The sequence below is a fragment of the Elephas maximus genome, chromosome 19 (assembly GCF_024166365.1).
Source record: "Elephas maximus indicus isolate mEleMax1 chromosome 19, mEleMax1 primary haplotype, whole genome shotgun sequence".
In the NCBI taxonomy this organism is placed as follows: Eukaryota; Metazoa; Chordata; class Mammalia; order Proboscidea; family Elephantidae; genus Elephas; species Elephas maximus.
Window position 1 is genome coordinate 56638794 of NC_064837.1, and position 26070 is coordinate 56664863.

The 26070-nt window shown below is 40.5% G+C and overlaps 1 protein-coding gene across 6 annotated transcripts in view; it reads left to right on the forward strand.

Moving 5' to 3' along the window:
- The first annotated feature begins 1830 nt into the window (after positions 1–1830).
- HELZ (helicase with zinc finger) overlaps positions 1831–26070 on the forward strand; it is a 191567-nt gene continuing 167327 nt past the window's right edge. For 2 of the 6 annotated variants that reach the window (XM_049861267.1, XM_049861273.1), the window contains exons 1-3: positions 1834–1894; positions 3180–3235; positions 7465–7521. The gene's annotated coding sequence lies outside the window, so the exon portion shown is untranslated. Of the gene's footprint in view, positions 1895–2378; positions 3236–7464; positions 7522–26070 lie in introns of those variants that run through there. The other 4 variants (XM_049861271.1, XM_049861269.1, XM_049861268.1 and 1 more) reach the window with 4 other exon arrangements.

A 26070-nucleotide genomic window follows, 5' to 3' on the forward strand; every position in this document is an offset into this window, starting at 1 on the left:
GAGGTCCCTCCCAGCACGCGGTGTTCTGGGCTGTGAGTGACTCACTGCCTCGCTCCCTCCCTCATGGGTGACCCCGGGCCAATCCCTTAATGAGTCTACAACTCACCCTTCTCTTCTGGTCCGGACAATTGCCTGGTGGAGGTTTTAGCTCCCCGGGGGCAGGGCTCCTTCTGCAACCCTCTAGGTTCCTCGAGAGAAGCTTTCCTAGGGTCTGGAGGCGCAAAACACCCTTGGGCAGACCCAGGATCCCAGGCCCTACCCGTGCAAGGAGGTGGAGGGTTTATCGCCCCTGCCGGCACATTCTTTTAATTTCAAAGCCATCCAACAGCATTTCATCTCGACTACAGTTTCGCAAGCATTGATGTCTTGGAGGATGTTTTTTTCTTTTTGGATAACTCCTTGTAAAAACTTGCTTGTTAAAAAAAAAAAAAAGGCAACCAGAGTTGTCCCCAAAGTCTACATACAAAGCAGAGAACAGAGGCACTGGGAAGAGACCGAGCGGGGGCTGAGGAACTGGCCTTCGGTTCTTGGGGGATCTGGGCGGCTGGATGCACCGGCTCCGCGGGGCAGGAGGAAAGCGCGAGAGCTTGTGGGGCTAGAGCTCCGTTCGCGGGACCATCCGACAGCGGGCGGGAGGAGCAGGGAGAGACCTTGGCTCCCCTGCAGAGCCCGCCGGCCTGATGCTCGGGGGCGCGAGGGCATTGAGGGATGAGGGGTCACTCGCCTGGGTCACGGGTCCCCCGCCCAGCGTGTCGGCGCCCCCTACCTCTTGGAGCACCCCGTCGCACCAGGCGAGTCCGCGTGTCCCACCAGGGGCAGGAGGCGGCGCCCGCGGTCCTCCCCACACTCGGCCACCAGGGTTCCCGGCCCCAACGCGGCCAGGCAGGTGAACCCAGGCGGGCGCATCCTCCTTCTCGCCGGGGACCCTACCCCAGCCTGGAGCGCCACCACGGCCCCCTCGCAGCCTGCGCCGCCGCGCTACCAGCCCCGGGAAGTCACTGTGCGCAGCCCTGACTCCAGAAGGGTGGATCCGGCTGAGCCCAAAGCCACATTCCTAGGGGAGGGGTCCCCCCAGGGTCGCGGATCACGTTACTGGCCAAGGGCCGCAGTCAGCGGGAGAGAGAACTAACGGCGGTGGGGAGTTGTATTTAGCGTTATTACTTTTTTTTTTTTTTTAACGCGCTTGGAAGCTGGTTGACTCGGGGACACGGCGTCCGCGCAGGTCCCGGAGTCTGGCGGCCCCCGAGCGATTTGCCAGGACAGAGGCACCTTTCTGCCTGCGAATGCGGGCGGCCACGAGCCGGCTGGGCTGCAGGGGCTAGCGGGTTCCCGATGTGTCCCTCCCCCCCGGGAGCCCTGGAGCCTCGAGTGCCCGGGAGCGGAGACGCTTCGCCGCAGGAGCGCGCGCCGGGCACCAAGTACAAGGAGCACTAACAGACACACAAATGCGCATAAATAAATCAATGAGCAGCTCTCGGCTGCCAGTGGCAGGGAAACCTCGGGCTGATTAAATGCAGACTTGGGGCGTTTGCCAAGGCAGGAGGGCGGCGCGGCAAAAGGCACCATCGTGGAGGCGAGGGGTGGGGGGAAGGGAGGCCAGGGACAGAAAAAAAAGAAAAAGGAAAATCCAAAGCCACCTTTTAGCAAAGGGGGCAAGTTTTAAATGCAAACCTCCCGGACGGGGGGGAGGGGCCGGGCTGCTGGCGGAGGGTCCAGCCCGACACCGGGGGCAACTTTCCGGCGCGGGAGGTGCGGCCGGAGGGGGCGGCGCCGGCGGCGGGAGGCGGGAGTCGGGGGCTGGGGTGGGGAGTCACTTTAAAGGCTCTTTCTTACCCATAATGCTTTGTGGGGACGTTGACAAGTGGATCCAAGATGGCGTAGAAAGTAATGACAGGTAAGTCCTGACTTCCCCCTTCTCTGCTGCCGGGACCGCTCCGCCAGCTGCCGGGGCCCTCCAGGGGGAGCCTGACCCTCCTCCTACCCCCCCAGGCCCCTAGAGGGGCGTCCCGGGGGCGGGCTGGGGGCTGGGGCGGCCCGCGGCGGGGCCTGGGGAGTGGGGCTCTTCGAGGCGAGGCCCGGACGCAGGGGCTGTTTACAGCTCCTTCCCCTCCTCTGTCCCCTTTCCCTCCGCGGGGGGCCGTGGCGTCCTCGGCCCGGCCCCGAGAGGGGGCCTTGCAAACCCGGCCCGGGAGCCTGCGGGAGGTTTTCCCAGCCCGGGGCACTCCGGGAGGGGGAGTCGAGCCTTCTTGCACGCTCTCCTCCTCCGGGTCCCGGCTGGGGGTGGGGAGCGTGCGGGCCTCCCAAGCCCCGCTCGATTCCCCCTTCAGGGCTTGGAGTTCCAGGGGCGTGGGGTGGGGCGTGGCGGGGGCTGGGGCGGGGTGGGTGTCCGGAAAAGTGGGTCAGGGGCGCGCCCCTTCCCTCCCCCGCTGAGGGTTGTTTGCCCGAGATTGACTTTCTTACCCCTTTCCCCCGCCCCTTCCTCGGAAATTCTCATTGGCCCACAAGCGCATCCACGAAAATAAAAAGACTATTCCTTTCTGAAAATTTCTTTTAAGAGTCGCCTTTTCAAGGCCTGAGAGACTGCAGTCCTGTCTAGGGAATTTTGATTCCTCTCCCCCCAAATCATTTGCTCCTTCTGCACCGTCCCTGTGGCTGAGTATGCTTAAGGCAGGCCTGGAAGCCAGGATCTTCTGATTCTTCTTGGATTGGGAGCCTCAGGTTTCGTTTGGAACTCAAAAATTGTCCTTCCTTCCCCTTCATAACTTACACTTTTCAAGCAAATCATTAATGTAATAAAAAGTACAACTCTTCCTGGATCGGGGACGGGAGGAGGGGTAATTGTCCTGGCCAATTTGTTCCTAACGTTGCCCTCTCTTGAGCTCATATTCACGAGGTTTCTCCTGTATTTTTTTAAAGTAAGGTCCATCAGTGCCGAGATGACTTTTCTGGTAATGTTTCTGATTTTAACAACATTTTATGATCTATCTCACTGAAAGGAAAATGTTTTTTTATTTTTAAGTAGAAGAAACAACCTCGTTTGCAAAGCTGCATACTGTATCATTTTGGTAACTTTTCCATTTGAAATTTAGATGCCCTTTCACTTCAGGCTGATAATATGGTACGGATAATGTCTTTAACTGGTGGTGTATAGACAAATTTTACTTTTTTATTTGCCTCAGGAATTGGATGAAGTAATTGATCACTAATGAACTACAGTGCTGGTGAGATGTGTAAGGTGAGGCTGCAGTTAAAACATTATCTATTTTCCGTCTTTATGTTAATCATCTCAAAAGGGTAAAGCTGAAACTTTAAATTCAATTTGATGGACCATCTTTATTTTCCAAAAATATCACTTAGTCAAGTGGGTGTATAGAGAGGGCCAGGTTTAGAAGGGAAAAATGTGTCCAGTGTGTACCAAACTTTTCAGGGGCTCCAACAAATTCAAACCTAGTGGAACTTATCCAGAGCCAACTGTTGTGTGCAGCTATCCTTGATCAGTATCTTCAACAGGGGTAATTATAGCTTGCCTATTTAAATTTCCTTGTGTAACTGTAATGGGGTGTCTTAAGTTTATCTGTGTTTTGGTTTCCATAGCTTACTTCAAATTGAGTATTAGTAATTGTGGTTGTGGGTTTTGTGCATCCATAGCTTGTGGGACTCTTGTAAAGTACACTCTATTGGAAAGAATTAGTTTATGCAAATCAGTCACTCCTACTTTTATTTATTGAAAAGTGGAATAGTACCTGTCTCTCTTACACTTTATTTTGACATAAAAACAATAGTGTGGAGTTCTGTTTAGCTTCTTAGGGAGAAGGCTGATTTGCCATTATTTTCTGGCCACACTTTGCGTTTGAATATTTGGAGAAACTGAAGGTGATGCTTTTATTTAAAATAACTTGTAATGCTTTGGATTAAAGGACATTATTAATCTAGTGCTAGTGAACAGCGTTCTGTGCTGGGTGGGAAAAGAGAGAGAGAGGGAGAAGTTTGCTAATTTTATATTTTTCCAAACAGCCTTTTCTTTACTTCAAAAAATATTTTTATTATGGCTTATTTAGAAAAATGTAAGTAATCATGGTAGACTGATAACTGCAGGTCTTTTTTTTTCCTCTTTAACACATCTGGGCGGCCCCTGGATTTTGAAATCACGTCACAAACTTTTCCTATCTATTAAAACACCTGTTTAGGAAGAATAAACTGTGTTTATTATTATTTTTTAGATTTAGGCATATAATTGACATTTTGTCTTAAAAAAAGCTTGGGAGAGGAAGATGAACATAAACCAAGATACTTTTTAAAGTGCACACGCCACATTTGCTCATGTTGGACACTCAGCATTGCCTGTGTGTATTATATATAATTTTTATTTGTATTTTTGACAGGGAAAACATCGATTTTTTTTTATCTGTATTTTTTTTTTTCCATTTTGCAGATAGAGGCATATTCATGCCTTATGCCACCCAATTTCAACCTTTTATTTTAGTTTTAGAAACTTACAGATCACTTTGTGATAAGCAGCCAATGATCTGCTGTTTGGTTGTGGAGGTGTTCATTTGCAGCCTAAAACCTAACATTTCTAAGTCGCTAATCTTGTGCGTTTGGCCTGAAACGTGCCAATGCATTTTCCATAATTTTCACACAAGTAAACCATGTGAAGTGTTAGTATCCACTTTAAAGTGAAGTTAGTAGTTGGCCACCAAACAACTTGGTACACAAAGTATTCTGTAATAGGAAATAGCATAGTACTGAAGGTTGTGGTGAAGTTGATGTCTGAGTCTTTGAGCTGAATAAAGACATAGCTTTTTTAGTCTGTCCTTTTGGCTGGGAAGCTAGGACACTATTTTTAGGTAAGGCCTTGGTTTTTGGGAGTCAGTAAGGACATGTCTATGGGCTGGTAAACTTAATTTTTGCAATTGTGTAACAAGAAGTTTCATTTTCTAATGCCGTAAATATTCAACCTGTGTTGTTTGGAAGTCTGTCAACATTTATGGACAGTCCACTGTTTCACTGGAGAGGGGAAGAATTCCAGAAAAACAGGAGAAATCATCCATATTTGCAAAGGGCTTTGTTTGTAAAAATATATAGCACATTCATGAAAGGCTAAGTATTTCAGAGGGACCTACAAGTAAGTAGACCAGATCTTATAAATGCATTTTGTTCTCTGATTAAGAAGTAGACTTGGCATTAATATTAAATGCAGATTAGTCTGTAATTGTCAGACTACTTAAAAGATCCAAATATGGGCCCAGCACAAGAAATAAGGTCCTTTGCCTATTGTTTCTAGAAGGTTTTAGGCAAAGTTTATCAGCAGTAGTTATCCAAAAGAGGGAGAGAAACTACTTAAAAAAATTATAAGTGTATCCCTATGATGGTTTGCTTTATAAACTTAGATAAATGTGCATGCAAATGTAATTTGATTTCTAAGTAATATTTTGAAGTATTTTCTAGAAGAGGAGTATGGTATTTGTGGAGAGTGTAACCACACCAGCTTACAGTTCATTTAAAGTGATGGGTGTAGTCAGGATTACTTCTGTAGTCTTGGCTGGAAGAAGCATAAAACATGATGGTCTATCACTTCTAGGATGGCTAGGGTGATGCTTCTGAGAATAATTTAATAGAGTTAGTATTCCTTTTTAAAAAAGAATATTATAGCTGTAACATGAAGAATATGTGTATATATACACATATGTATATATATTCCTGTCAGTTGTCTAATATGTATATATGTATATATACACACGTACGTATATATACTCCTATCAGTTGTCTAATATATATGTATGTGTGTATATATACACACACACGTATATATACTCCTGTCAGTTGTCTAATATATATATGTATGTATGTGTATACACATACATACGTATGTATACTCCTATCAGTTGTCTAAAACTGATTGAAAGATTTTCAGGATAATACCAGACAGTCCTATTGACTTGTTTATTCTTGTAAATTGTATTGGATCAGTTTCTCCAAAAAAGAATAGGAAGTTGTCTGGTAAAGGCAGAGTTTATACATTCATCTTGCCTTAGAACAAAAAAAGAACCCAATTTATCATCAGGTTCATCAAAGAATACACGGCGTATTTTTTGATGGGACCATTTTGAAGTGTGAGTGTTTACAGTTTTTTTAATGTCCCTGTCATGTTTTAGGTGTCCTTGGGACCTCTGAATTTGCTGTTTTACCATGGAAATTCCCCTTGTGGTGTAAATATTCCTAAAGGCGAGCTTTCTGTCACTAGGCAATATGTGTAATACAGTTTTTTTTTTAAAAACTTACTTATTTTTATTCAAAACTGATGTGTGCTTATGATAACCAATTTGAGCAGTACCTGAGTGTGTAAATTTAAAAACAAAAAAAAGCCTCCATTCTCTTTCTTTTATCTCTAGTCCTGCTTCCTGAGCTGACCACACTTAAGAGTTGGGTACTCTTTAGTGTTGGAAGCTCTCTCTTCCCAGGATATAGTGAGAATAGTGAAAGATAAGAGTGGGAGGTCAGGGAAGACATGGTAATTGAGGCAGAGTGTAGATGTTGTGCAGGGGCCTATTCTGCTTTTATTTCCTGTGATGTTAACAATGTTGCTAATCTCAAACTACCCTCGGTTTAAGATAACTGTAATTGAACTGTTAGTGAAATCCTTACACAGTTCCATCATCAGGTTGGCAAAGTTTTGATTTGTTAAGAAACTGTTCGTGAACTAAATTCATATAATCTTAGGGCTAGGAGATAATGATGGTAATGAGTTACCGTCTGTTGAATTTTGTAATAAGCTGCATAGTATATTTATTGAAAACTTTTTTTTTGTAAGTTACTATCTCCTTTTATTCTCGTAAGAAGTCACAGGGTAATTGTTGTTATTTCTACTTTTCAGAGGAGGAAAATTAGGCTTAAATGTGAATCAACTCCAGAATTAGTTTGCATCAACTCCAGAATTAGATGGCAGTGCATGTGGAATTTAGTATGTGATAAAATTGGCAGTATTAAGTGAAAAAAGCGAAGTGCAAAAAAAAAAAAAAAAAAAGTATCAGCACATATCCATTTGTGTGTGTATTATTATATGGAGAGGATAACATTTTGAATATTAAAAAACAAAAACATGAAACAACTAATCTAGCATCATAAGGCCAAGAAGTAGTGGAGCTAGCATTCTATCTGAAAAGCCTGTGCTCTTTCCATTGTAATGTCTCTGCTGTTTCTATCTAGTCTGTTTTATTTTCCAGATGAGGAAACAGACCTGGTGAAGTTAAATGACTTGCCCAAGGTCACACAGCTAAGTAGTAGCAATATTAAGCCAAATTCTTATCTCTGGGCTCTTAGTCCAGTGTTGGTTATGCTACACTTTATTGAAATACTGTGGCCCACGGGACCACATGCTGTGAAAATTGGATACAAATGCTTCAGAGCTGATACATCAGCACATTTTCTACTATGTATTTTAAAACTTCCTTCTCTCTCTTTCAGAAATTATAAAGAGCTCTGATGGGCTATTTGGGTGATACCCAGTGCAGTGAACTGCAGGTGAGTAAGGTTTAGGAGAGAAAATCAGAACTTTGCAATACCTGAGAAAAAGCAATCTAATCCAGACAAGAGTGTCTGGCCAGAGGAGGATGATGTGGGGCAGGGTGGGGTGAGGTAGGATGGTATTGAAACAGTGCTTAACCTGAAGGTACGGGTCCTAACTGAACTGACTACTTCCGGGACAGACTGGATAATGAACAGACCCTGATGAGACTGCCTGCTGCTTTGTCAGACGAGTTGTTTGAAGAGAATTGAGGGTCCGGTTAATCTTCCACTTCTGTTCAGGATGAGCACAGGGGCTCAAGCAGTCTGCATCTCTTAGGAACCTGAGAGGTCCTTCAGTTTTTTGGTCGACATTCTTGAGTAGTAATCACCCCATGCTCTGATGAATTTGGTTAAGTATTGAATTGTTTGTTTTCGCTGTTACCTGCTGTGGACGTATTGTCATTCATTTTATGTATCTGCACTTTTAAGGATCTAAATACTGAGAACATTTCAACAGAAACAAAAGGTTGAATTTTTTATCTAATGGTTATACTACCTCCATCATATACTTTCGTAATTATCTTTTGCTGAAACAGCCTGCTAACTAAAGAAAACTAAAGTTTGGACTTGGGCTTTTGTTCACAGTAATAAATCTTGGACCATTATAGTATTTTGGTCTTTCGTTATTAAACTTAGAAAATGGTAATAATACAGAAAAATAAGAATTGGAAAACTGTGACATTTAAGATTGTCCTTTTGGGGTGTTAGTACTCCGTTGGTTTTTGGTTTGTTTTCCATGCTAGTGTTTTGTTAGACACCTCCAGGTCCAGAAAGCTTCAGCTCTTGATAAAATGATTTGCCATCCTGCATTTGGACTCTGGCTTTATAAGATTTGCGAGAACAATGCTAACTACTTTTTACTCATCTGCTTTCAGCTAGAGTTTTTAGTTTTCTGTTCTTGGATTAAAAAAAATAAATAAATAAAACTATAATTTTTTTCCCCTATAATTTAAAGAAAGAAATTCCCTTTTTTTTGCTTTTAACTATACCCAGGTCTCTTGGCCCCTATTCCGTTGATTTGCCCAGGTGTCCATATTGCCTTTTAACTGTGATACAGCCCATTCTAGAGTCAGCAAGTTGGCTTTGAGATCCCCAGAGACATTTAATGTGGCAATACTATATATATTTTCAGGGTTTTCAGTTAAACTTGAACTCGGCTACTTGCTGATTGTTAAAAGTAATTTATGGTTGTAGGAGGTTCTTTGTTTCTTAAGTGTATGTATGTTTTGCATGATTCCTCTCCCACAGGTTCTTGGGGATGATCTGAAGACCAATTGAGGTGGTTTGTTGGTCCCTGGCAAGGTGGGGTTTGGGGTAGTCATAGGTCGTTGTTGGAGAGCATGAGAGCTCTCAGTCAAGGACAAAGTGAACAGTAGAAGGGACAGGTAGCCCTCTTCTTGAAAATGTATTGAGTTTGTGCCCTGGGACCCCTGTTTACTAAGTATGGCAGAACTTTCCTTCTTTAAATTATAAAGTCATTTAAGGATTAATATTAAGTAAATTGTTAAATGTTAGGGTTACTACCCTAAAACAGTTGATTTTCTTTTTGCCATTTCATTTAAAAAAAAAAAAAGCGTATATCTATTTTAAGTATGGTTCATTATAATTTGATTATTTTTCTGTTTATTATATCATGGAAGAGTTCCATGTTATAGCTTTCACAGTGTTAATTTGTATGTTTACATTTTGAAAGATTATAAAATATTTCATGAAGTCATGCTCCTATAATTTGCCTGAATCTTTTTGCGTTAGGTGTTTATGTTGTTGCTGGTTTTCATTTAACACTTTAATCCACATCATTGTAGGTATTATTATTTATACCTGTACGTGTGTGTGTATACATATATATATATATATATATATATATATATATATATAGTGCTTTAGGTGGAAAGTTTTCAGAGCAAATTAGTTTCTCATTGAACAGTTAATGCACAAATTGTTTTGTGACATTGGTTGCCAACCCCGCGACTCTCCCCTTTCTACCCCAGGTCCCTCGTTTCCATTTGTCCAGTGTTCCTTCCTGCCTTCTTGTCTTTGCGTTTGGGCTGGCGCGCCCATTTAGTCTCATATACATGATTGAACTATGAAGCATGTTCCTCACCTTTGTTATTGTTTGCCTTATAGACATGTCTGATCTTTCGCTAAAGGGGAACCTTGGGAGTGACTTCAGTACTGAGTTAAAAAGGTATCCAGGAGCCATACTCTCGGGTTTTTCCAGTCTCTGTTAGACCAGTAAGTCTGGTCATTATTTTTGTGAATTTGAATCTTGTTCTGCATTTTTCTCCCACTCTGTCCGGGAGCCTTCATTGTGTTCCCTTTCAGAGCAGTCAGTGGTGGTAGCTGGGCCTCATCTAATTGTTCTGGGCTCAGTCTGTTTTGCGTACCGTAGCTGTATAGCTGGTTCCGAGGTCAGGTTGTGCGAGGCCTCCTGCTTTGTTCTTCTTCAGTAGTACTTTACTTATCGGAGCTGCTTCCCTTTCCATATAAAGTTAATAATTAGTTTTTCCTTCTCGTTAAAGGGTGCCATTGGTATTTGGATCAGAATTGTGTTGTATTTGTAGATTGCTTTGGGTAGAACTGACATTTTCACAACGGATAGGTAAATATCCATAAGTGTGGTACGTTTTTCCGTTTATGTAGGTCTCTTTTGGTTTCTTGCAGTAGTGCTTTGTAGGTATTTTTGTATAGACTGTTTACATCCTTGGTTAGATTTATTCCAAGAATTTAATTTTTTTTTAGGGGCTATTATAAATGACATTGCTTTCCTGATTTCCTTTTCGTAGTTCTCTTTATTGGTGTATAGGAATCCAGCTGGTTTTTGTATGTTTATCTTGTATTCTGCTACTTTGCTGAATCTTTCTGTTAGTTCTAGTAGTTTTCTTGTGGAGTCTTTTGGGTTCTCTGTATATGTTATCATCTGTGAATAGGGATAGTTTTACTTCTTCCTTAATGATTCGGGTGCCCCTTATTTCTCTTTCTTGCCTTATTACTCTAGCTAGAACTTCCAGCACAATGTTAAATAGGGGTGGTGATAAAGGGCACCCTTTTTTTGTTCCTGTTCTTAGGGGGAAATGTTTTCAGCCTTTCTCTGTTGCGAATGATGTTGGCTGTTGGTTTTGTTTAGGTGCCCTTTATTATGTCGAGGAATTTTCCTTCTATTCCTGTTTTATTGAGAGTTTTAATTAGGGATGGTATTGGATTTTATTAAATCCCTTTTCCACTTTGACTAAGATGATCATGTGATTCTTTTCTTTTGTTTTATCTATGTGGTATATTATGTTGATTGATTTTTTAATGTTGAACCATCCTTGCATACCTGGTAAGAATCCCACTTGGTCGAGGTTTATTATTTTTTGGTGTTATGCTGAATTCTGTTGGCTAGAATTTTTTTGAGAATTTTTGCATCTATATTCATGTAATTTTCTTTTTTTTGTAGTGTCTTTGGCTGATTTTGCTGTCAGGGTTATGCTGGACTTACAGAGTACCCCTTCCTTTTCTATGTTCTGAAAAAGTTTGAGTAGTTCTGGTGTAGTTCTTCTCTGAATGTTTGGTAGACTTCTCCGGTGAAGCCACCTGGGCCAGGATATTTTTTTTTGTTGGGAGTTTTTTTTATTACCTTTTCAGTCTCGTCTTTTGTTATGGGTCTGTTTAGATTTTCTACATCAGTTTGTGTTAGTTTAAGGTAGGTGGTGTGTTTTTAGAAATTTGTCCGTTTTTTCTAGGTTTTCAAATTTGTTGGGAGTACAGTTTTTCATAGTACTCTGCTATGATCCTTTTGTTTCAGTTGGGTCTGTTGTAATGTCCCGCACTTCATTTCATATTTGGATTATTTGCTTCATCTGTTTTTCTTTTGTCAGTTTGGCCAATGGTGTTATATTTTTTCTGAGTAATTACATCTCTACAGGTTTATGACTGGCATTATTATGTTAAAGGGTATGAATATTTTGATGACTCTTGGTGCATGTATTGTCATATTGTTTTTCAAGGATGTTGTACCAGTTTGTACTACTAACAGAGATGTATGGATGTACCTACTTCACCATAAGCTGGGCAGAAGTGCATTGTTTTTCTTAAAAGTTTTTGCTAATTTAAGAGTGTACTTAGTGCACTTGCATTTCTTTGTTTATAATGTTGAATTTTGCCAGTTGAGTTTCTTCATGGTGAATTGTTTACTCATAATTCTTTATTGTCTTATGCAATAAAATGGTGGATGTGGGCTTTGGATGATAAGGCACGTATAACCAGATAGTAAACATGTGATAATTCAAAGGAAAACTAGAACATATTCAGTGAATATGTTCATAGAGAGTCTGGTCTAGATGGTAAGTGATCTTAGGGGGTGGTGGTGGTTGTTAGGTACCATTGAGTTGATGGCAACTCTAAGATTCAATTGAACAAATATTTATTGGGTATCCACTGTGTGCCCTATCTATGTTGGTTACTCTTGAGTTCTTAGTTTATTGTCATGGTGTGCACTGGGTTGAAAGGGGAGGCTGCTTAAGACTATCTGAAACTTGACTAGTTGGAGGTTCTGGCCACCACAGGCTCTTTGTGGTTGCGTGGAGACGTGTGGTCATCACCTTCTAGAGCATCTTTAACTCATTCATGGCAAACCAGTGTGCTGTGGTACACTCTTTGGGAAGCTCTGTTACGAACAGGGCTTTGAACCGGTTTGAACTGATCCAGTCATGGCCGACAAAGCGAAACCAGAAGAGACACGAATTTTTTAAATTTGGGTGATCCAGACCGATAACCAGAATGGGAAAAATTGCAGGTTGAAGCCCTTGGAAAACGCATAGTGAGCCCTTTCAGGAGCCTGATGCATAAGATTGGATTATGGGCAGAACTGTGGAGAGCGACACATATTCAGAGCGGTATGGTCAGCTATCATCTTTGAGCTAGGTACTGTTGTTTCCGCCTCTGCACAAAATCCGGAGGGCAGGACATTCAGTTGCTATGCAGTGTGTTTGCTGCCCTTGTTTTCTAATAGAGAGATTAAGTTTTTAGCCGGGCTTCAACCTGTAATTTTTCCCATTCCAGTTCACCCAAATTTTGAAAAATAGAGTCTGCTCCGTTTTCGCTTCCTTGGCCATGACTGAACTGGGAGGATCCGGTTTGAAGCCCTGATAGTGAGGAATACAAAGATGAATAAAACATTGTTCCTTTTGCAAGGAACGAATGTAGTAGGGAGAATACCAAAAAACCAAATCTACTGCCTTCGAGTCGATCTCGATTCTTAGCGACCGTATAGGACAGAGTAGAAGTGCCCCATAGGGTTTCCAAGGCTATAAATCTTTATGGAAGCAGACTGCCACGTCTTTCTCCCGTGGAGTAGCTGGTGGTTTTGCACTGCCGACCTTTTGGTTAGCAGCCAAGTGCTTAACCACTGTGCCAGTAAGGAGAATAGGGGCACCCAAAAATGAAAGGACTGATAGGAACTTGATAGGTGCTATAAAGGCGTTCATACACAGTGTTTGGGGGTTAAATGGAGGGTGTGATACTGTCCCCTTGGGGATGCCAGGGACTGTTTCAACCAAAGAGGTGGCATTCAAGTTGCACTATGAGGATGAGAAGGGATGGAAAGAAAAAGATGTTTTAGAGGGAGGGATAGCTTGAGCAAAGTTTTTTTTTTTTTTCTTTGTGGCGGGAAGAATGGGACATCAGGTAGGGAAATGAGGGGAAAGAACAGGTCTTAGGGATTTAGGATAGAGAAAAGATGAATTTGGTTTTGACTGAGTAGAGTTTAAGAAACTCGTAGAAAGTTTAAATTAAAATTTTAATCCTGGAAGGAACTTTAGAATTTTATTTGGGCCAACAGATGAGGAAGTTCAAGACCCAGAGGAGTTAGAGGAATCAATGAGGTCCCCCAGTCAGTTAAAGCAGAGCTAAGACTGAAGCTTCGCTTTAGTCTATTCCAAAGAAAGATGACTCGTTCCTAAGAAAGGTGGCCCACCAGAATGCGGAAATTATTGAACAATATCATTAATATCACACACAAGTAAAATTTTGTGAAGATCATTCAAAAACAGTTGCAGCAGTACATCGACAGGGAACTGCTGGAAATCCGAGCTGGATTCAGAAGAGGACGTGGAACCAGGGATATCATTGCTGATGTCAGATGAATCCTGGCTGGAAGCAGAGAATACCAGGAAGATGTTTCCCTGTGTTTTATTGACTATGCAAAGGCATTGGATTGTGTGGATCATGACAGATTATGGATAACATTGTGAAGAATGGGAATTCCAGGACACTTAATTGTGCTCCTGCGGAAGCTGTACATAGACCAAGGGAGAGTTGTTCATACAGAACAAGGGGATACTGTATGGCTTAAAATCAGAAAGGTGTTTGTCAGGGGTGTATTCTTTCACCATACTTAGTCTGTATGCTGAGCAAATAATCTGAGAAGCTAAACTGTATGAAGGAGAACATGACATCAGGATTGGTGGAAGATTCATTGGCTACATGCAGATGATACAACCTTGCTTGCTGAAAGCGAAGAAGACTTGAAGCACTTCCTGATGAAGATCAAAGACTACAACCTTCAGTATGGATTACGCCTCAACATAAAGAAAACAGAAATCCATACAACTGGACCGATAAGCTACGTCACGATAAACAGAGAAAAGATTGAAGTTGTCAGGGACTTCATTTTATTTGGATCCACAATCAGCACCCATGGAAACAGCCATCAAGAAACCAAACAATGTATTGCATTGGGCAAATCTGCTGCAAAAGACTTCTTTAAAGTGTTTAAAAAACAAAGATGTCACTTTGAGGACTAAGGTGTGTCTAACCCAAGCCATGGTATTTTTCATTTGTCTTATATGCATGCAAAAGCTGGAAGGAAGGTGAGGAAGAATTGATGCATTTGAATTACGGTGTTGGCGAAGAATACTGAATATACCATGGACTGCCAGAAGAACAAACAAATCTGTTTTGGAAGAAGTACAGCCAGAGTGCTCCTTGAAAGGGAGGATTGCGAAACTTTATCTCACATACTTTGGACATGTTATCAAAAGGGACCGTTGTCTGAAGAGGGACATCATCCTTGGTAAGGTAGAGGGTCAGCAGAGAAGAGGAAGACCTTTGACGAAGTGGATTGACACAGTGACTGCATCAATGGGCTCAAATTTAGCAGTGATTGTGAGGATGGCACAGGTCTGGGCAGTGTTTCATTCTGTTGTACATAGGGTGGCACTGAGTTGTGATCGACTTGACAGCACGTAACAACGACAGCAAGATTGAAGCTTCCTGATTTTCTGTCTAGCGCCCCCTTCCCTGCCTCACACTGAGAAGTGGCAAAGGTTCTCAGCTGTGGTACTTCTCTCACACCCAGTTAGCTGTGCTCAGCAAGAGATGGAAGTGGCATAGTTTGTGTTGGGGAGCAAGAGATTTTATTTTTTAAATGAGAACGATCTTTTTTTTCTTTTAATAATTTTTATTGTGCTGTAAGTGAAAGTTTACAAATCAAGTCAGTCTCTCACACAAAAACCCATATACATCTTGCTACACACTCCCAGTTACTCTCCCCCAATGAGACAGCCCACTCTCTCCCTTCACTCTCTCTTTTCGTGTCCATTTCGCCAGCTTCTAACCCCCTCCACCCTCTCATCTCCCCTCCAGGCAGGAGATGCCAACATAGTTTCAAGTGTCCACCTGATCCAAGAAGCTCACTCCTCACCAGCATCCCATGTCTGAAGAGTTGGCTTCGGGAATGGTTCCTGTCCTGGGCCAACAGAAGGTCTGGGGGCCATGAGCACCGGGGTCTTTCTAGTCTCAGTCAGACCATTAAGTCTGGTCCTATGAGAATTTGGGGTCTGCATCCCACTGCTCTCCTGCCTCCTCAGGGGTTATCTGTTGTGTTCCCTGTCAAGGGTGTCATCAGTTGTAGCTGGGCACTATCTAGTTCTTCTGGTCTCAGGATGATGTAGTCGCTGGTTCATGTGGCCCTTTCTGTCTCTTGGGCTCGTAATCGCCTTGTGTCCTTTGTGTTCTTCATTCTCCTTTGATCCAGGTGGGTTGAGACCAATTGATGCATCTTAGATGACTGCTTGCTAGCGAAATGAGAACGATTTTTTGTGGAAACTTGCAAACATACAGATGTGAAAAGAAGAGTATAATCAATCCCCATGTTCCCATTATCCAACTTCAGCAGTTATCAACTATTACCCAATGTTGTTTTGTCTACCCTCCTCCCCCCCAGTTATTTTGAAGCAAATGGGATAATGTCTTTTGGTAACCTTAAACACTAATGAAGATTAAAGACCACGGCCTTCAGTATGGATTACACCTCAACATAAAGAAAACAAAAATCCTCACAGCTGAACCAATAAGCAAGATCATGATAAACGGAGAAAAGATTGAAGTTGTCAAGAATTTCATTTTACTTGGATCCACAATCAACAGCCATGGAAGCAGCAGTCAAGAAATCAAAAGACGCATTGCATTGGGCAAATCTGCTGCAAAGGACCTCTTTAAAGTGTTCTAAAGCAAAGATGTCACTTTGAAGACTAAAGTTCACCTGACCCAAGCCATGGTATTTTCAGTCGCATCATATGCACGTGAAAGCTGGACAATGGATAAGGAAGACCGAAGAAGAATTGATGTCTTTGAATTGTGGTGTTGGTGAAGAATGTTGAATATACCATGGACTGCGAAAAGAACAAACAAATCTGTCTTGGAAGAAGTACAGCCAAAGTGCTCCTTAGAAGCAAAGATGGCAAGACTGCTTCTTACATACCTCGGACACGTTGTCAGGAGGGATCTGTCCTTGGAGAGGGACATCATGCTTGGTAAAGTAGAAGGTCAGTGAAAAAGAGGAAGACCCTTGACGAAATGGATTGACACAGTGGCTGCAGCAGTGGGCTCAAGCATAACATCTGTTGTGAGGACCGGGCTGTGTTTTGTTCTGCTGTGCATAGAGTTACTAGGAGTGGGAACTGACTCCACAGCACCTAACAGCAACAACAAACTTCGTGTATTTGTAGGTAAGGAGAGTTGAGTTGGTTAGTGTGTCCGTTCCTAGCTTTCCAGGTGGGGTCTAGAGTAAAGAGAAGTAACATTAACTTCCAGAATTCTTGTGCTACCTCAGACTTTGTGTATTTGGACAAATCACTTTAGTCTTCTGAGACTTAGTTTGTCTGTAAGATGGAGTTAATACTATCAGCTTCTCTGAATCACATGAGATAGAGTATGTAAAAACCTATGAACTCTAAACTTTACAGCCTAAACTTATACAAATTTTAGCTATAGCATAAAGGTAGTGTTACCCTTTGAACTTACGTGTTGCTGGCTTGAAGTTTATATTACTCAACGAAATTTGTCATACAGCAAGTACTTGTTATGCCAGGCAGCTGGGGTTTCAGCAAAAACAAAACCAGCAAACCCCCAGCTTACATGGAGTGTCTAGATGCTGGTCTAGATCTAAAGGTTAACAGTAGTTAATACTTCTGTAGCGATTACTGTGGGCCAGGCACTGTTCTAGTGCTTTCCGTGTTTACTTACCTACCAGTTGCCATAGAGTGGGCCCGGACCCATGGCATTTACATGTATGTCAGAGTAGAACTGTGCTATATAGGGTTTTCAGTGGCTGAATTTTTGGAAGTAGATGACCAGGCCTTTCTTTTCAGGTGCCTCTGGGTAAACTGGAATCTCCAACCTTTCTGTTAGCAGCTGAGCGCTTTAACTGTTTGTACTACATAGGGACTTCTTTATGTATTTAAACTCACTTAATCCTTGCATCAATCTTTTGTGATTGGTACTGTCGTTATCCCCATTTTATTGATAAGGAGATGGAAGCACAGGGAGTTTACCTAAATGCCTCAGGTCGCACTGTCAGGATTCAAACTCAGGCAGATCTGGCTTCAAGCCTATACTCTTAACTACTAATTTAGAATATTTAAATTGATGCAAATTAAAAAATTTAGGCCCAAATTGAAATTATTCCTGAAAAAAGTAAGGCTTCTCTTGAAAAAACAAATCAGAACAAAAACAAATGAAAAAAATGCCTATAGCCCTTGTGTGGTTGGAGGCATATTAGTACTCTTTAATGGAAAAATATTTTCCCTCCTAACTTTTTATAGGCTTTACCAACTTTCATGGCTTCCTTAGAGACAAATGGCCCCTTGAAGGACGGAAGTCATCTTTCTGCTGGCACCTGAACAGAAATTCTTGAATGCATCCCTCTTGTTTATAGTTTGCTCCCCCCTACTTTCCTTATTAGTTCCACCCTGAGAGCCCGAAGTCCTCCTTTGTGGGCAGGGCATGTTGGGAAATGGGTAATGAGCATGTCTTTAAGATTGTGTCTGGATCAGGACATGGGTCTTCCTATTTATAAGGGGGTTATTATCACTTGTATACCTGTTTAAAATTTTTTTTAACAGAATAATAGAATTCTAGACTAGAAATGATTTTCAAGATTCTAATTCAATTAGCAGTAAGCAGTAAAGAGTACTCTTCTATGCCTCAGCATTTCCACTTCTTTCTCCACTAGAGAAAGGCAGTTTGGGCAGATGTGTCTATACTGGATTCTGCATTTGTTGTTGTTAGGTGCTGTTGAGTTGCTTCTGACTCGTAGTGACCCCATGTATAACAGAATGAAACACTGCCCGGTCCTGCACCATCCTCACAATCGTTGTTATCATTGTCAGTCCATCTCGTTGAGGGTCTTCCTCTTTTTTTTCCCTGATCGTCTACTTTACCCAGCATGATGTCCCTCTCCAGGCATTGGTCCCTCCTGATAACATGTACGAAGTACTTGAGACGGTCTCACCATCCTTGCTTCTGAGGAGCATTCTGGCTATACTTCTACCCAGACAGATTTGTTTATTCTTCACCAGCACCATAATTCACGTGCATCAGTTCTTCTTCGGTAGCTTTCACATGCATATGTGGTGATTTTAAATACCGTGGCCTGGGTCAGGCCTACCTGAGTCCTGAAAGTGACATCTTTGCTTTTTAACACTTGAAAGAGGTCTTTTGCAGCAGATTTGCCCAAAGCAATATGTCATTTGATTTCTTGACTGTTCCTTCCGTGCGTTTTGATTATGGATCCAAGTGAAATGAAAATGGGTTTAGGCTTAGCTAAATCTGCTCTAGTGTATGCGGAGTGCGACTTTATAAGGAATCTGCTTTTCCATTCTGCCGGTGGCCCTATTTCTTACACTTCTTTATAGTCTCCAACTGTGTCTTCCCCTAGGTTATTTAATCCTCTTTCCAGATGTTTTTAAGGGATAAGGTAATTTTGAGAAAACTAGATAAATTAGAAATTAATGAGCCCAAGGTCTGTATAGGCTGCCCAATTGATTAAAAAGACTACATATGATAAAGGCTGTATCAGTTTGAAGGAAATTAAAATATTACTCCTGAATATTAGCTGCAATTTCTTATCATGTGAAATAAACTACCTTGTTTCTGTCACTTTTTTTTTAATTTGTAAAAAGTAAATCAAGCAGTACATAAAACTAGAATATATTTTATACTTAAGAGAAAATTGTAGCTTTTGTGTATTAGTTTGACATTTGAACTAATTTTTAAGTTAAAGAAAACCATTAATTTAACTTATGTGAATTTTCAAGCCTGTAGCAAAGTTTAAAGAATAGTATAATCAATATTGAGGTGTTGACATCTTGCCACAGTTTGTGTTCGCTTTCTCTCTTTTTTTCTGTCTATATTGAAAGTTAAGTGACAGACATCTTGAATGGCACTTCATCCCTTCTTCAACATGTATTTCCTAAGAATGAAGACATTTTCTTCTATAAACATAATCCAGTTTTCACACCTAAAAAAAGTTAAGTCAATAATATCATCAACTACCAAGTCTGTATACAAATTTTCCCAGTTGTCCCCCCAATTTTTTTTTATTCCTTTGAATTATTATGTCTTTTTTGCATCTTTTTAGTCTAGACTAGTCCCCCCTCCCCTTTTTGTTTTTCCTGTCAGTGAAACAGGTTGCCTGCTGAAAAATTAGAAAATATAGATGAATTAACAAAAATCATTATAATCCCACTACCCTGAGATATACACTTTTCATTTTAATAAACTTTTTTTGGGGGGAATAATTTGCAATTTTACAGAAAAGTTGCAAATGTAGGTCAGAGTTCTCATATACTCCTCACCCAGTTGCCCCTGTCATTAACATCTTACTTTGCCATGGTATCCTGCTAAATCTTAGAAACTAACATTGGTCCATTGTAATTAAGCTCCAGACTTTTTTAGAATTCTCCAGTTTTTTCACTAATGTCCTTTTTCTGTTCTAGGATAGAACAGAAAAAGGGACGTTAGAACCAGGATCTCTTCAAGATCCCACATTGAATTTAGTTTTGATGCCCCTTAGCATCCTTCGGTCTGTGACAGTTACTCAGGCTTTCTTTGCTTTTCGTGACCTAGACAGTTTTGAGGTGAGCTGGTCAGTGTCCCTAAGTTTGGGTTTTTTTGATGCTTTCTTCATGATTTGACTGGCATTAAAGGCTTTTTTTTTCCCTTTGGGGGAAGGAGATATCTACTTTTAATATCTTATTTCATATCCTTCCTGATTTGGTATGCAAAATATTTAATACATATAGATGTATATTTTACAAAAACCGGATTATAAACTATTATTTTATAGTCTCCTTTTTGATTAAAAATGGCATTATATTCTATTATTTTGTAACTAGCTTTTGTCACTTTATATCTTTCCAGTAACTCACCTTCTTAATACTACGTAGGGAAGTGTTCCATGTTCTGAACATCTGACTTGAAAATGTAGTTTTAGAACATAATCTGTTGGTAAATTGAAGACAGCCTTTTTTTTTTTTTAAGTGTGGTGGTGGTACCCTTTTTTTAGACTTAGGTAGTTCTTTTATATTGATCTATTTAAAAAGCTCAACTGTTTGGATTATGATGTGATTATATGTGTACACAGATAATCTGGGAGGGAAAATGAAGAAATACAAAGAAGAGAAAATACTTTATAACAATAAAACTTCCTTGGCAAGCATCTTTTAGTCTAAGCTGCTGGCTTCTTAAGTATGAGTTTTTCGTTTTTTAGTATCTTTATTGATTAGTAAACATGTTAAATGAGACTCAGACTCTTCAAAAAATAATTTGGAGTTATTGAGGCTAAGAAGGCTATCTCCAGAATTGCTGGGAATTCAAACAATGATTCAGGAAAAGAGGAAGCAATAGATGGAAAAAAAATCTTAATTTGAGCTGGTGATAAAAAAATTTTAAAATTTAGTTTTTTTTTTTTTAATAATAATTTGTCACTAAATAGATGGTAGAAGGTCCATCAGGAGGTTTCTTTTATGCATTTAAAACATTTTACTTTGCTATATTGAATTTTTTTTATATTGAATTTAAGAGAATTTACCTCTATATGAAAGAGAGTATTAAATAGAGTATACTTATTAGTTTCTAGTTTCCTTCTCAATATGGGCTTAGTCTCTCTTTTAATCTTAGTTTCTAGTTTCCTTCTCAATATGGGCTTATTCTCTCTTTTAATATAATGCTTCTTGTATACTCAGTGATTTTATAAAACGTTTTTGCTTTGCAGCCTGTGTACCCCATAGAACCATCATAGACTCCAGCTTTGGATAAAAGCAGATACATTTAAAGATAATACAAAATTTCTGTTTATGAATTGGCCTTTTAATGGGGGGTGAATTTAATATGGAATGCTTGGCATTTAGATTATTTTAGAATATCTCTTTAGGAAATTCAATTATTTATTGACTGGTTTTAATGAATTGAGTGGCTATCATGGAGATATAAATGTTGTAAAACATGACTTCTGTTTTTTTGGATAGTTGTGTTGAGAAGATAAGGCATTTTACATGATATACATAATCCACAATAATCGATTATGAAGAAGTCAAATGATTCTGTAGGAAGTAAAGTTGGTTTTGGGGGAAGAGAGCATTTTAGAGAAAGAAGTAGGCCTTGAAGCGTTCATTAAAAGCTGGGTAGGGTTTAGGTCCAGAGAGAAGAGAGGGCAGAGGGAATGGCAGTTTCAGAGACTCAGAGGCCTGACTGCATGCTTGGGGCTTATATGGGGGAGTGGTGAGGAAGTTAGGTTGTAGCTGCATTGTGGGTGGCCTGAATATCTGGCTAATGAGCGTGGTCATTATCTTATAGGCATTCAGGAACCATTGCCCTGTCTCTAGGGTAATGGTTCTTAACTTTTTTCCTACCTGAGGAAGCATGACACGTTTTCATTAGTCATATTGTTTTTAGAATCATAATTGAGTTTCTACAGGGAAGATAATAATGTATTAGGCAGATTAAAGGTAAATTACTGACTTTTGAAAAAGTTTCTATCTCCATTTTTTCTAGTAGTTCTCTTGTTTAAATTTTTGTTTTGCTAGTTATGTAAAGAAATTTATGTATTTTATTATATCTGACTCTAAGTTTTCCTGTGGTTTTATTGTTTATATAATCTAGTAATTGAAGATACCTTAGGGTTGAATCAAGAACCAATTATGGATTTTAGTAAATAATAAAGAGGCAAGTTGTCAAAGTAGATAGTGGTGATGCTTAGTACAATTCACCAGTCTTGTAAAACCTTTACAGATGCAGTCTGGTTCATTCTACCTAACTCAATTATGAGGTAAATAATTTTTTTTATTCTAATAAAGACAAGTATATATGACACTGATGCAGAAATAATCTTGACTTTAGATTGAAGAAATTTTCCTTACTAATATTGTGATCCTGCTATTTGATCACAGTTTATTTCTGTTCTACCTAGCCTGTCTCCAGTCAAACGATTTAGGTTTTTTCAAATAAGAGAGGATCATGACTACTTTAACAAGAGAAGTTAACATGACTGATTTTTAAATAAAGGTACATTTCATGACTTGATTTCAAGGTGGTCTGGTGGTTATTCTCATACTGTCACAGAAGGAGGTTCACAGTGGGAAGAGAATGATGCTTATAAACCACCCCTTCTTATCTCTGTTACTGAAACTATCTTAGCCCAGACAAGTCTGCCTACCGCCTCTGTGGTACACTATTGATTTCATTTTTCTGCCGGTATTTGCTTTTGGTCCTGGACCAACTATATAGCCATGAAGGAATTCTTCAAAAGTATCCTTGATTCTGTGCCAAGTAAACTTGATTGTTCTGTTTGTAGATGTTCTTTTTGGCCCTCTGTTCTTTCCTCTAAAACCTACATATGCAGGAGGGGATATGAGTGAGTTTTTCATTTACTATCAATTTATTCTTTCGTATCTGTTTCTTTTCAGTTTTAAAAAACCATGTCCATTGTGATACTGAGACTTGTATTTTAAAAAATCTAGAAATGTTTATATTTAAATGATCATTTAGTAAAATGGACTCTTTTTTGGTATACAGTTCAGTTAATTTAACATATGTACAGGATAATCAGGATACAGAACGCTTCCGTCACCCCAAAAACTCCCTTGTGCTATCTTTCTGTAGTCCCCCATACCCCACCGTAACCCCTGGCAAGCACCGATCTGTTCGTCGTTCCTATCGTTTTGTCTTTCGAAAATGTTATATAAATGGAATTGTACAGTATATAAACCTTTGAGACTGGGTTCTTTCATTGTAGTTAATGATCTTAGTTTCTAGTTTTCTTCTCCATAGGGTTAGTCTTCAGTTTTTTTGGTAAAGTCCAATTTCTTGATTTTTTTTCTTTTTTTGGATTGTGCTAAGATGGATATATTTTAAAACAGGTTCTTATTCTGTAAAAATGGTGAAAAGTTACTTAGTGACGGGAACAGTCTCACAAAGTTCCCTTCCGTGGAAGAGTGCAAGTATTTTCGTTTTATGGGACACATAGGACTTTTGCTTACCCAAAGGGGATGATTGATTTAGGTTTGTGTGATTTTTCAGGTATACTTTTATAATGTAGAACTATATAGGAGATTAGTCTTTAAGCCTGTTTCAGAGTTAAAATGCTGATATTTTACAGTCATATTCGCTGCTTTTCTGAGTGCCTGAATAGGAGTTTCTGCTCCACTAGAACAGCATTAGAACCTTGATTGCTTGTGGGTTCAGAATCGGTGTAGTGGAAAAAGCACGAGCTGTATCAGACGGGCTGGATTTGAATCTTGCCTCTGACGTTTATTTACCGTGAAACTGGGTAACTCGGTAACTTGTCTGTGCCTCGGTTTCCTTGTCTGTAAACCGGGAATGATGATAATTATTGTGAGGGTTATTGTGAGGGTTAGATTAGATTACATGTAGTTTTTGACAGCATCTGGCACGTAGTAAGCATTCAGTAAATGGTTCTTGTTTTGGTGGTGGTTATTATTATTACTGTTCTTACTGAAGTAGCTTTATGATCAAATTCTTTAGCTAATTGTCTTGAGATTATCTTTTCAAGAGGCAGAATAACCAGATAATCCCATGAAGCCATTTCTTTCCCACGACTACTACTTTTTTTCTCTTTATATGTACTAGTAATTGGTAACTATATGACCATTATTATTATTAAGTGTGTACACATTGTTTTATGAGACACTTTACCTGTGTCAGCTCATTTGGCTTTTCACATCCTGTGAGGAACTAATAAGACATACTATCAGTTAGGACTCTCTTGGCTCCATGTGCCTGAAATATCAACCTAAACTGGCTTAAGCTAGGAATAAATTCCTTGTTTCACCTAACTGCAATGTCTAGGTACAGCTAGCTGAATTCAGGGTTCAAGTAAGTCATCAGGACTCAGTTTCTCCTCTTGGAGCAGCTCTGCCTTTTGTTATTGAGACTTCAGTTGTAGGCACTGTGCGTGTTAGAAAAATGACCGCAGCAGCATTTTCAACCCCTGTAGCCTCAAAGATTTTAGATTTGGCAGGAAAGAGCTGTGTGTATCTTTCCCAGAACTTCAGCATTCTCCCAATATCTCATTGGTTCTTATGGTAGTCACATGCCCTACCCTGAGCCAATCCCTGTGTTGGTGGTTCTGAGGCTCTGATTGGCCAGTTTTAGTCACATGACGCCTAGGGAGCTCCAGTGGCCTCAGCTCCTGAGGAACCACATGGGTTGGGAATGGGGAAAGGTGAATTCTCAACGGAAAGGAATGAACACTGAGCAGCAAAAGATCTAATGTTAGTCCCTGTTTATATAAAGTCAGCAACAGGTCAGAGTTGTTAATGGATTTGGATTAGAATATTGGTTTCTGATTCCAGCTTGCTTGCCTAGAAAATCATACCTTCCAAGTAGATGTTCCTCACAGGGGTAGAAATTTGTAGAAACTTACAGTGCGTTATGTTCTTTTGGTGAGAGTTTGGGTAGTTTTTTTACAGGAAGAGAAAGAATCCAGGCAGATGGGGTGGACCCCTCAGCAGTGGGTGAATGTGGTGCCCTTTCTTCCACTGCTGTGATTAAAGTGACTCAGCTCTGTGACTTCCATTCCCTGGGCCTCTGTTCCGGGGAGAGACTCTCAGAGACCCGGCTTGGTCAGTGTCTGCCCTTGGATCAGGCAGTCATGGCCAGGGGCAGGGTCATATACTGTAGCACTGTAGCTATCCTAGAGAGCCACCTCTGAATGTGTCTGTGTGTCCTAGAGAGCCACCCATTGAGGTGCGTCTGGGAGCGGTCTTCATACAGGAGCAGTAGAGTCAGGTCTCTCACTCTATGTCTTCTATAGTCTTCCTTTGTAGACTGACCTGAGACGTTTCTCATTTTGACTTTGACCAGAGTTGTCACGTTATCCCTGAGAACGCACTGTAGCTTCTTCGGAAGGAGTGAGTGTATCAGGTCATACCGTTTTCTGACAAAGCAGAGAGAACAGCTGAGCAGAGCCCTGCCTTCTACCGAGATTAATTCTGCAGGTTCAGGTCATCCTCAGAAAGAAACTAAACCGTGGTGGAAACGTTACTGTTCACTTCTGAGGTAGGCACCTGAGAGTAATATATAAGGGACATTAACTCTGTAAGTTACGTCATGTTCCCCAAAGCTCCTGAAATGAGTAGTTCTTCCCCCATTTCTACTTATATATTAATGTTGTTCAGCTCTCCCTGGCTCATATGTTTGGTGACAAATGTTGACATTAGTCTTTGTGGTCTTCCCTTGTAGCCACTCTTGGGGCTTAGCTAGTTTTTATGGATTACATACAAATGTACTTATTTCTGCAACGGCTATTCTTGCATTATGATTACCAGTTTATCAAAATGGTGAAAATAATTTTTGTGTCAATCGGATAAAACTGTCGTTACGTACACTGATATTTTACGTAAGTACCATATCTTCCTTTTATACAAATTTACATAAAGTAACAATACTTACCACTTATTGAGCACTTACTATTTTCTAGGTATTCTTTTAAGCACTTTAAACCAAAACCAAACCCACTGCCGTGGATTGATTCCAACTCATAGCGACCCTATAGGACCGAGTAGAATTGCCTCATGGGGTTTCCAAGGAGCAGCTGGTGGATTCGAACTGCCAACCTTTTTTTTTGTTGTTGTTGTTAGCAGCTGAACTCTTAACCACTGTGCCACTGTACTGTAAGGATTACTGTAATTCTTACAGTAATCATAGGAAGTAGGTATTAGT